Source organism: Pelobates fuscus, chromosome 5 (assembly GCF_036172605.1).
Source record: "Pelobates fuscus isolate aPelFus1 chromosome 5, aPelFus1.pri, whole genome shotgun sequence".
NCBI lineage: Eukaryota > Metazoa > Chordata > Amphibia > Anura > Pelobatidae > Pelobates > Pelobates fuscus.
Window position 1 is genome coordinate 89,705,731 of NC_086321.1, and position 12,950 is coordinate 89,718,680.

The window sequence follows — 12,950 nt, forward strand, 5'->3', positions numbered from 1 at the left end:
GAAGAAGGGAGAAGATCTGACAAAATTCACCCGCCCAAATTTTGTCCTTGACCTCCTGCTTGAGATGGACCCCCAGCGGACCCGCGAACGACACGTAAGCGTGCTGCCTCGCTGCATCCGGCACCCCACCTGTCAGCTCGGCCCGCTCCGACCCCATTTCCACCGCGCTGGTCGACTCCCCGGAGTCCCCACCGACGCCAGACGCCGCCGCAACCCCGCCGCAACCCCGCCGCTCGCTCCCGCGACTGCTGCCCCCTGCGCGCCCAAACTTGACCCACACTGTCCCCTGTGGCACCCCCTGCTCCCAACGAGTGGAGTAGTGACTGCAGTGCGTGTACTAAAGCGTTGGGATGCCCAGATCCGCCAGACTCACCGACCAAGCCCCTCGATCCAGTGGCACCCCCGACTGCTACGCCATCTGCTGGTCGTCCTGGATGCACGACTTCCACCCGATTCCCGCCAACCGGGGAGCCTGCCCGGTGCCTCGAGAACACTGATGATGAGCGGCTCCGAGACCTGAAACGAGGAGAAGAAGTCCTGGGCAGGGTGAACTGTTCCCGAGCCACCCGCCCGTCCCGTCCCAGGGAGCGCCTGCCCGACACCAAGGCCTCCCGCTGTGACCTGCCTTGCCGTGGCACACCTAAGGCCTCGTCCTTCCCGCCCCTGGGACTACGACTCCTAGAGTCCCTCCTGGACGTCCGCCCGCGCCCGGCTACCTGACGTGGACCTGCATCATGACCCCCCACTCCCGCCCCCGCTCCCGACAGACATGGGGCTAACACTGCTGGACCCCGAACGAGACCTCACACTCGACCTCCGCCCCCGGCCCCCACCCTTATGATCCCGGGACCGACCCCTAGCCCCCCGGACAGGGCCCGTTGGCCACCAGGGTCCCCACCACGGCCCCCAACCCCGGGATGGGGTCCCCTTGCCCCCCTAGAACTGGTCCCACCGCCGCTCTGCCGCCCCTCTCAACTCCTGACCTATCCCAGGCAGTACTAACCAGCTCCCCACCCACTCATGGCGATGCCAAGGACCCCCCAGACGACCCTTGGATACCTGACAGGGTCCCTCTGGCAGTTGACGTGGCACTAGTCCCCTCACCGGCCCCCCTGAAGCTGCCTGTGCCCCCCCCCTTGACCCAGTATCCCTACCCACCCTTGACCCAGGGGAATACCTCTCACCCCCTACACCCCAACCCGCTCTCCTGGCTTTGCTCGCTCCCCACTCCCATGTTGGTTGCCAAGGGGGGCCTGGGAGGGACCCCCTGCACTTGCCTGGTTTCCCTGCGGTCTGCTCCGTGCAGACCTGGCGACTTCCTTGCTGGGCCCGGCCACCGATGCAGGGGGCGCCCTCCCGGGCCGCCGCCCCGTCACGCCCGGCACTCCGGTAGGCCGTCCAACCGCCTCTGCAGCCTCTGAATCCAGCAGGGCCCCGTCCAACCCAGGGGCCACGCCGCCGACCTCCTGGGCAACCGCCCGTCGTCCAGAGCCTCCTTTGCTTCTTACTGCCTCTCCTTTCAAAGTGAAATATAGGTTTCAGTTTCAAAATTCAAGACAATATGTATCCCCGCCCAATAAGTCTTTAAGGGCAGTAATGTAACTGTAACAAAGATTCCACCTGTGAGTATGGGTCCAAAGGATAGGAACCGTTTCACTGGTGGAGGAACACCTTAATGGACACTCCAGTGGTGTCCTGGGGCTTAACCCCTATAGCTTCAAGAACAGACAGAAATACTCAAACCGCTGGAGTGACCCAGGCTGGCCGAGTATACAACTGGATATGATAGAAAAATAAATAGAGTAAATACAATCTAGTAGAAACACCAATAAATAATAGTGAAAAACTTGCCTAAATGGCTCACCTCTATGTATATCAAGTGATACCTAGGTGCCTACAGAGCTCCAAATAGTGCTAACTGGCCAGTGACTTTATTGAGTAGAAGAATGGTCAAGTCCAGAGCTAGGAGCATAGAGAGTAGGTGTATGTCATACGACTGACATGGGTATCTGGGGTATGGCCCCTGACGAAGGTGCATCTAAGCAAGCACCGAAACGCGCGTCGGGCTCTATGGGCTCTTTCCGTTCACTTTATTTCACTTAGGGCTATCTATCACTATGTGCAGGCAACCAACATTCTAAGTATGGTTATGCACATGGAGCCACTTTAATCTTTGTTTCTTTCACCTCTATTTCTTACTTGGGGTTTTGGTCACTTTTAACTATCTGTTGAGCATTCTCTCTCACAGAAACAATAAGTTGGGGTTTCCAGTGTATATACTGCAACCATTATTTGTTTAGCGTTACAGTTACCTAGCTATTGATTTAGGGGGATTTTATCATCTCCCATATGCTAGATTCCTTCCTTTTATTACAGACAAGGAATTGCTATATGCTACCACATATGCCAGCTAGGTCTATGACTTAGTGTACTACAGTTCAGATACTGCATACCTACAGACTATTAAGAGTTAGAGTCATTCACCAGCTACACGGCATAAGAACCGTTTGAAGTTATACTTTCGTGACCATACCCCAGATACCCATGTCAGTCGTATGACATACACCTACTCTCTATGCTCCTAGCTCTGGACTTGACCATTCTTCTACTCAATAAAGTCACTAGCCAGTTAGCACTATTTGGAGCTCTGTAGGCACCTAGGTATCACTTGATATACATAGAGGTGAGCCATTTAGGCAAGTTTTTCACTATTATTTATTGGTGTTTCTACTAGATTGTATTTACTCTATTTATTTTTCTATCATATCCAGTTGTATACTCGGCCAGCCTGGGTCACTCCAGCGGTTTGAGTATTTCTGTCTGTTCAGTAATGTAACTGGTCTACTTTTAATGGCTTATCGGGAGCCAATAAACGTGATCGACTTGAAATAAATCAAGGCCAGTGTGTACATATGTATTTATTGTCTTATCGATTTTGCTAAGCTTTATTGTGCTATAGTGTTCATTGCTCTAACTGGTTTCTAGGTGTTTGGTGATGTTGTTCATTGGAGGTGTTTATGGTGTTTGTTATTCTAATGCCCACAGCTGTTTGCTGATTTTCGGGGTATTACGTAATTAGTAAAAATGTATTTTCTCTTTTTCTCTTTCTTTGTCCTAATGTATCCTTTAGCCTGTTCAAATTGATGTGTACAATGGTTTGTCAGGGCTCCGCGGGCGGCTGTGAGGGGAGGCTGCAATCCTCTTGCAGCACTCACCCTCGGTCCATCGCCGCCCGCGGCCCCCTCTTCCCCTACCTGTTGGTGAGCGGCGTACTCTCTGCTTGATGCGCCGCTCGCATCCTCCTCCTCTCCTCCCAGCGGCAGCATGTATAACGCTGCACGCTGGGAGCCGGCACATTTATCCGAACACCGGGGTCACTCACGTGACCCGGCATTAAAGCAACAGCACAATAATCACAGTGGGAGGTGTAAATACCTCCCACGTGTGATTGTTAATTCTGATTGGAAATTATCCAATCAGAATTAAGCACAGGAGTTATGTACTCACATTTCCTGTCTCTCAGTGCCCTGTTGTGGTCTTGTGTTACCTGTATTGCAGTTTGTTCGTGCGTCTCTCTCTGGTTACCGATTATTTGGCTTGTTATTACGATTTTCCCGTATTCTCCTTCCTTTGACCTCGGCTTGTTTCTCGTTCTCCTGTTTTCTGGTTCCCTTTACTTGACTTGTCTCCTGACTATTCTTAGTGTGCTTAACCCGGCCACTCTAAGGACCGGTATTGCACCCTTTCCTTCTGTGACCTGTTAGCGTGTTTGGTTCCCGAATCGTGACATTGTTCTGTTAAAGGTACACTAAAATCAGCAGAATTACTACAGCTTAATGTAGTGGTTCTGGTGTCTATAGTCTCTCCTTGCAGGCTAAGCACTGTAAACGCTGCCTTTGTAGAGAAAAGGTCAGTGTTTACATTGTTACCTCGGAACACTTCTAGTGGCAGTCACTCAGATGGCCACAAGAGGTGCTTCCTGGATCAGTGCTGCACAGTGTGTAGCACGGTGTTCAGCATCTTCACATTCTGCATAGAGGTACTGAACGTTCCCTATAGAGATGCATTGTATTTTTTTGTGCATGCACAATAGCCTCCCAATGCTTTCCTGTAGGAAAGCATTGGATAGACTGAGATCATCAAGTTTGATGATCACAGCCATTGAGGCGGGGCCAACCACGGCAAGACTCATGTTGCATTGGATAAACGATAAGTAAAATCCCTTCTTAGTGCAATAAGAGGGCTCAGGGGGCCTACATAGTGAGTTCCTGACACTATAGTGTTCCTTTAATGTGTTAACAAGTCATCTCTAGAGTCACTAAACATCATTTTTATTTACAATATATCGACCCATTATTTTTTCCAATTCATATATATTGCCATTTTTTAATAAATCGCTTGCCCACCTTTCCTACTCCCCTTTCTGACAGACATTTTATTCCCCGGTCTTGGCAGATGGTCCATTTTCTGACTCATTACTCACTATTTTACCACCATCCATTGCAATGTGTGAGCGGAAATATGATGTAATTTGTTAAGACTTTGATACACATTTAAAAGGAAATCGAGCAACTCATGAACAAGGTTAATTTCCAATGTTTTATTTAAAATAAAATCTAATAATAATATAAAATATAATAATAATATAAATTACAGAGACGTGTTCATTTCTATCTAATTGTGTGTGCTTGTGTCCCCTCAGCCCCTTTCTGCCTTTGTCTCCTCAGCCCCTTTCTCCCTTTGTCCCCTCAGCCTCTTTGTGTCTGCTTGTGTACCCTCAGCCCCTTTCTGCCTTTGTCCCCTCATCCTCTTTGTGTCTGCTTGTGTACCCTCAGCCCCTTTCTGCCTTTGTCCCCTCAGCCTCTTTGTGTCTGCTTCTGCCCTCAGCCCCTTTCTGCCTCTGTCCCCTCAGCCCCTTTGTGTCTGCTTGTGTCCTCAGCCCCTTTCTGCCTCTGTCCCCTCAGCCCCTTTGTGTCTGCTTGTGTCCCTTCAGCCCCTTTCTGCCTCTGTCCCCTCAGCCCCTTTGTGTCTGCTTGTGTCCCCTCAGCCCCTTTGGGGCTGCATCTGTCCCCTCAACTTCATTGTGTTTCCTTTCCTCTGGGTGTCTCTCTCCCAGACCTCCTCTGTTTCTGCCACCCCAGCCTATGTTTGTCTCTGTCCCCCCAGCAAATGTCTGTTTTGTCTCACCTTCCAACCAACCCTTGCCTATTTCTATCCCCCCATGTCTGTTTCTGTACCACCCCCCAGTCCTTGTATGTATCTGTTGCTCCCCTGCCCTTGTCTGTTTCTGTCCTCCATGTCTGTCTCTGTCTCCCCCACCCCGCCCAGCCTTTTTCTGTTTCTGTCCCCCCATGTTTGTTTGTGACCCCTGGGTCGGTATTCCCTAAGGCGACCTCCTGGGATTAGTTCTTCGTTCCTATCCACGATGATGATGATGTGTTTTTAGGTTTCTGTTCCGTTTTCTTTTTTGGATATTCTGAACTTCTAGCAACGAAGAAGTTTTCTGTGTTAAAAACAAAAACAGAAAAAATGTCCATTTAAACAATCAAAGCAAGAAGAAATGAGGTTATAATAAATAAGTATTGCATTCACAAAGTATCCAGAGCATAAATCATCTGTACATTGTGCAAACAGCAACACACAAACAGATATTCTGTGAGCTACATCTGCTGTCAGACAGGAGAAGGTGAGTCCAGAAAGGTAACGTTAATGTAAGTGTTGTTCTACTGGAAATTCAAACAGTTTGAGGGTTTTTATTTTCTAATATTAAAAAGACACTCCACTGCCCAAATAGTAAATAAATAAAAATAGTTGTTTAGTAGATATACCCAAATGAAAACGTACATGTATTATAATATGCATTTTTTTCAATTGAGTTACAGCTAAAAACAGCTATTGCAGCCTCTTACGTTCCGTGCAAATAAACTAACTAAACCAGGAAGTAACAGGATCTACTGTCTGTTTGAAAAGCCAGGGTGGGTGTAACCAGTATAATTTGTAAAAGTGTTCATTTCTATTAAAAACTACATAATTTCCAAAATGAAGAAAAGAGGACAAACTCTTCACACATAAAGCTTTTTAACACGCTAAAGTGCATTATTGGTCTGGAGTGGCCCTTTAATGTCTAGCTGTAGCCCTAGCATTAAATGTCCTTCATCTAATATATATTTCACACTTAGTGCTTTGTGATCAGTGCAGGATCATAAACTAAAATATTGATTAATTATTGTCTAACTTATACTCAAAGTGTTTGAACAACGAACGTCTGCAATTCTAGATTCTTGTATATGTCAAAAATCACTAGAAATTAGTTAATACCCAACTTACCATGTTTTATGAGATTCTGATTATCTAATTTCACCATCCAATTCCGCACCATCGGGGTCTTCATTGCTGGACTCTGTGGACCTCAGGGGATCTTCTGTTGATTCTTGTCCTTCCCCTTCTATCTCCTTTATACAGCTGTTTGCAAGTGAGTTATGAGATATGTGTTTGAAATGCCATAGTGTTTATATTATCTAACAATCAATGCAAAGTTACTAACAACCATATTTTCATATATCGGTATGTATGTCACTAGATGTACACCCAATGACAACAATTAGATCCTTGAACACTGGATCACATTTTCAAATGTTAACTTAAAAGTGACATTATACATCTACCCATCATCTACGCATCATAGCGATCGCTTCCTCTTTAATACTACATTCAAGCCTGAGCCAGTTACAATGGGTGGTAGAGCTGTCTATGTAGATGTTCTAGACTCCATCTGCCCTCAGAGAGGTTAAAACATGTATAGAAAGGTAAAGTTGTTGAAGGGTCTGTTGAGCTAGAAATTGTAAGACTTTGAGCATTTTGATCTTAATGTCCAACTGCTTCCCCAGCTTTTTTTTTTCTTATTTTAATTATTAACACTTAACAATTTACAGATATATACAATATAAAACAACCATATTCACAATGCTTTAAAAACCCATCACCCTACGAGAGTTCTCAGGCTGACATTTACCCTTGTTCCATTCTTATTTTAATGTTAATTTTACATGTTCCGTAATTTTTATCCTAGATATCCCTCTTAACGTTGGTTGGATCTTTACCAGGTTTCAATATTGGTAAAATATTTGCTTTTAACATTTCATTTGGAAACCTTCCCTTTGTAACTGCAGTATTGAAAGTACTCGTTAAATGTCCTGCTAATTGAGTTTTCATCTCCTTATAGAATTTATTCCCAAAACCGTCCGGACCTGGAGTTTTATAATTTTCAAGTCTATCTATAGCACTTTTAATCTCTTCTTCCATAATTTCTTTATTTAGAGAGTTCAGTTGTGTTTCTGTTAGTTTGCTCAGATTAGCTGATCTAATATAGTCTTCTATTAATCCTGAAGGAGTAGTTTCTGAGCGACTGTATAGATTAGCATAATAATCATTAAAAGCTTTTTCTATATCTTCCGGTGATAGGCAAATGGTATCGTTACTTATTATTCTGTCAACCTGATTAGTTGCATTTCTTTTTTTAAGCATATTAGGCAGTATCTTGTCAGCTCTATTAAATTAAATAAAATAAAGGGAGATGAAAAAGTCTTTATTGGTACAATGTGGACCTTGAGTGAGTGTTCTTATGTTCTTTCTTTGGGATCTCAGTGCGGAAAGGATCACGAACAACACAGATGTGGAGAAGTGCCAACTTACAATTTAAAGAGCTAAGCCCAGCTCTAGGTAAAACAGCATACAGTGGTATTTAGTACTCCCCACATGTAGGATATTGCTGGACAATTGGAGGTGTCTTCACAAAATTCTTTACACCATCCCAGACATCAGCATATAAAATGTATAAAAGATGGAAAAACCCAATGGTGCAATAACTTTGGTAATACTGCAACAACAGACAACACTGAGGTCCTAAGATTGCCAACTTACAATTTAAAGAGCTATGACCAGCTCTAAGTAAAACAGCATACAGTGGTATTTTAACTCCCCACGTGTAGGATATTCCTCTAATGATGCTTGCAGTACCAGTCTTATGAAAATAAAATCACAAGAGAGGGCCCATAGTGTTTACCATATATAAAATGACAGTGTGAAGACACCTCCAATTGTCCAGCAATATCCTACATTTGGGGAGTACTAAATACCACTTTATGCTGTTTTACCTAGAGCTGGGCTTAGCTCTTTAAATTGTAAGTTGGCACTTCTCCACGTCTGTGTTGTTCATGATCCTTTCCGCATTACGCTTTTGCACTATTGGTCTCCCCTCTCTGCTTTTGTATTCCATATTCGACTACTGAGATCCCAAAGAAAGAACATAAGAACACTCACTCAAGGTCCACATTGTACCTATAAAGACTTTTTAATCTCCCTTTATTTTATTTAGCGCACCCTGTATTTGTTGTATTTTGTTCTCTCCATTCTTTGAAGGGTTTGAGGGTTACCCTTCCTTTCAGGTGTGCAGCTCTATCACCTCTTGTGATCAGTACTATAGCGCTGTTCCCCTCCCTTTCTATTTACCAATATTAATAAAAGTTACATATTTGAAATCAGCGTCCTTCAAATATAAATATACTCAAAAATCATAAACATCCGTCCAGTAGCTCAAAAGTTAGATGGACGTCCTTTTTGAATGACTGCAAGCATGGCTTTTCTGCCCAAAACCAGTTCCACAGGTCTAGCAGTGTCACTGGGACAACACCCTTCCGGAAAAACATAGACAGGAAACAGGGGGAGGGGCACACCTTCCTATGTATTCAAAGGGGCAGAAAAAGTGTTTCAAAATGCAATAAGCCCAAATCAGTTCCTTAAAGGGCAATACATCCCAGGGGCCATAGTCACATGGCAGGAGGCTGGCAATCAGTCTTCTCCAATGCCCAGTGGTGAGGCTGGTTCCGCCACATTTCTCCCCTTTCCCAACAAGACTAACAAGGTATCTGACCTCCTTTCGGTCAGTGCCTTGGTTAGTCCAGCAACCCACCCACAAAACATAATCAACAGAGTGGCCCACACACAAGAATTGGTTACTGCCCCTGGGGTAGTGGGTAGCTTGTCCATGTCCAGGGGCTCCACCACGGCCCTGGGGGCTACTAGCCCTCTGGATCGGTGGGTTGCTGAGTGGGCAGAGACCAGTGGTACACTGCCCTGGTTCGAGCGCTACCATGGGAGTAGCCTGGCTGGAGCCCAGCTGAGGAGAAGGGATAGAAGGCTCCTCCCTCTGGACCTGGTGTTGCTGCTGGAGGGGAAGGCAGGCTATCTCCCCTTTGGATAAACAGCCCTGCTGCTGGGGGACAGGACCGATCATTCCTACCCCCTGTGGTTTGGGCACAGAGACCACGGTCCCATCTGCACCATTGTGGGGCTTATCATCCTCCTTGGTGGGCTAAGCTGCCGCTGGGGAGGGGGAACGAGGCTCTCCCCTCCCGGTAGAATACTCTGCCGCTGGGGAGCAGGACCGACTGTCCGTATTCCCTGTAGCTTGGGCACAGAGACCACGGTCCCATCTGCGCCAGTGGGGAGCTTAGTGTCTCCCCTTGGTGGGCTAGGCTGCCGCTGGGGAGAGGGGGTAACAAGCTCCTCTCCCTTACACACTTTCAGCCACTGGGGAAGAGGGGGTAACAGACTCCTCTCCCTGACACTCTCTCTGCTGGTGGAGAGGGGGACCGACTGTCTCCCCTTTCAATACATTGTCCCGCTACTGGGGAGCGAGACCGACTGTCTCTGCTCCTTGCAGGACACACTGCCGCTGGGGAGGAAGGACGGCACCTTCGGCTCCTTGTGACTCACTGAACTGCTGGGGAGAGGGACCAACTGTCTCCTCTCCTAAGGACACACTCTGCCACTGGGGAGGAAGGATGGCAACTTCAGCTCCCTGCGATACATTCTGCCACTGGGGATCTGGTCCGACCACCCAGCATCCCTGTAGGGCAGGTAGAGAGACAGCAGTCCCATCTCCACCTGCCATCTGTGGGTTTTCCCAGGACCTCTGGTTGCTGTTGGGGAAGAGGACCGACTGTCTCCTTTCCCATGGATACACACTGCCGCTGGGGAGGAAGAACGGCACCTTCGGCTCCCTGGGACTCACACTGCCGCTGGGGAGGAAGGACGGCACCTTCGGCTCCCTGGGACTCACACCAATGAGTCTCTTGGACAAAAGCAATCTGAACTTCTTCTTTTTTTAAATACTCTTGAAAGGCACTTCTTTTTTGTGGGATATTTAAACCTTGAATATTTATTGTTGTCAATTTAATCATATTCAAAGATTTTAAAGAAACTAACTAAATACAGCCTAACAAGGTACACTAAGAGCAGGGGGGTAACCCCTAGTGGAAATTGACAAGGAATTGGAGAGTAGTGTACCAATAAATTATTGGGAAGAGGCAATTTTTGCGTGTACTATATGATGACCAAAAATTATATTTATAATAATTTAATCATTTATGTGCGATCCTCAAGATCCCCTATTTTTCCTTCCATTTGCCTTAGTTGGATATTTAATTGTTCATTTTGCTCTTGAAGTACACTTCCTTCAAATTCTAGAGATGTGATTTTTTTTTTTCCCGTTAGTTCCATTAGCTGATTTTTTAATATCTGCAGAATTATAATTTAATTCAACAGTTATTGCTACCAATTGTTCTTCCAGGCACTGTTTCAAAAAGTCTGCCGTGATGTCGTTTCCCGTTTGGCTGGAAGAGCTTTGCACGGACTCTTCACATGTTGACGAGGAGAGGGACACATTTTCTCGTTTTTTTTCTCTAGTCGCTTTATACACTGGTAGAAAAAAACTTGATGGTTCTTTTTCAGATTTTTGATCCTTCTTTCTTTTTTAGCAGACACCTTCTCTATGGATTTAGATGACATGGTCTGTAGTGCGACTGAGCCTTACTTCTTGCACGAAGATGCTGAAATTTTTGACTTTTCAATTGAGAGAACTTAAAGGTAGGTGACTTGTAAATATGTATTTAGTACATCTGCCCCCCCCCCCTTTTTTTTTTGGCTTCTCCTTTCCTTATATCTCTAACCCCTTACTTAATTGCTTGAAAGCTTTTGCTCTCAGGGGTATTGCGATCTTAGGGTTTTTTCCTTAACGATGTCAATTGAGCTGAGGACAATAATCTTTCTTTATTTTTCTCTCACCCTTTTCCTTTGTATTTTCTTACTTGATATTTCTGAATAAATGTCTGTCTTGTTATTTTATAAGAGCTCCGCCTGTTTTTATGTTTTTCTTTTTTTTTTATTCCAATTTTCCTTTTTCCTTTTTTTTTTTTCAGGCTTTATGTGATATGATACAAAATCAGTTTTTCTTCTGCAGGTGTCGCTTGTTACTGCTACAAGTTTTGAATTCTTTAGCTTTGGGGAAACATCTTTATTATGTTTATAACGTATAGAAAAAAAGGAAATAACCACACGAAAAAAAAAACACATAAAAAAAGAGCAGAGGAGCGGAATAAGCCCAAGTTAAAGTGTTGTTATATACTAATTGAAAGCAGTCTCCTTTACTATTTTGCTTATTTCCTGCCTTTCCTCCTTTGCTTATCCCCTGTTCATTCTTTCTTTTTCTTTGTGGTTTCTGATTTCCTTAATATTTCAATTTCTCTTTCTTTCTTTATCTATCCCAATTTTGCTTTTTCTCTTTTACTTTTTTTCTAGTACGACCATAATTTCTGTTTTTATGGCCAAATATTATACTCAAAACGAGAAAAAAAAAAACTGTTGAAGTTTACTTAGCTTATGGCAGCGTGTATCGTTGCATTTGATAGTTCATTTTTCTTTTTTCTTGACAGGACTTAAAGCTTGGTCGTCTAGCACTGCTTTATTTCCACTTAGGACCATCCGTTCATATCGATATCAGCTTGGCGCAAACCTTATTGTGCCGCGGTTAAACTCGCAGTCATTCTCCCGACTGGGCTCCGTCTCTCCACCTCTGGATGCGTGCGTGCCCCATCTCCTCCTCCTACGTCATCACGCAACCACCAGAGGACGCCGCTTGTTTTTTTGCTGCTTCCCCAACTTTAAGGGTCCTTTCTTTTTATATCCATAAACAAGAACTATACCTTAAGTCCGTTACAGTAATTACTGATCCCCAAGTTTCATTAACATCTCACCTGTCAGGGGGAATTACTAGGTCATCATGTGTTTAACATTTTATTTCTGTCTCGCAAAATGGTTCATAAATCGCCACTCTTTCTTCTGGCTCCTCCACACAGCTGTTTGAAGAAGATTATAATATATGTGAGATCATACATTTCTATTTATTTAACAGTTCTTCTATAGCGCTCTAATCCAGAGTGCTTTCTATAACACATAAAGGGGCGTTGGTAATTCTACAAACAGGGGACACATAACTAGACAGTAAAACAAAAGAAGAGCTCTGCCTGTGAGCTTACAATCTAGAGGGGAAATATATATTGAGGCAAGAGGTTGTGGGGAGGAAAACTATTGTGAAGTAAGAGAAATGTATCCGTGATTTTACCATTATAAGGATTACTGGTTTACAATCAATATACCGAACACAGTGAGTATGGAGAAAATATAAATTAGATTCAATGTGCACTAACTGTGGAGACAATAGAAGACAATGAGTATACAGTAAGTAAAGTATAGAAAATATACAAAACACTAGGTTCACAAGACGTCAGGAGGAACCCTTGCTCAGAGAGTAGGGACCTGCAGAATTCTGTAGGAGACATGGCAGGCTGAATGGAGAGAGTGTGGACAGGTGGGCGTAATGATAAGATGAGTTTAGTTAAAGGAGAGTATTGTCTTTTCTTATCTAACATTATACAAAGCTGTGCAACAATCTGCAAGCAATCTGGGAAAGATGGTGAGTGAGCTGGTGGGTGAAGAATTGGTTAGTGAGATGCACAACAAATGGGTTAAACTGAAGGGGGGTGAGTCACATGGTGTTATTAACTCTTTACATAGTACATGCAATAGATGGAAATCCAGAGTATATCTACAAA

At 44.6% G+C, this 12,950-nt stretch overlaps 1 long non-coding RNA gene across 1 annotated transcript; it reads right to left on the reverse strand.

Moving 5' to 3' along the window:
• Positions 1–5,355: 5,355 nt before the first annotated feature.
• LOC134612526 (uncharacterized) lies at positions 5,356–12,191 on the reverse strand. Its single transcript, XR_010090933.1, has 3 exons — positions 12,093–12,191; positions 6,328–6,462; positions 5,356–5,484 (listed from the first exon to the last, which is right to left on the reverse strand). It is a non-coding gene; the product is annotated as an uncharacterized LOC134612526 (long non-coding RNA).
• Positions 12,192–12,950: the final 759 nt, after the last annotated feature.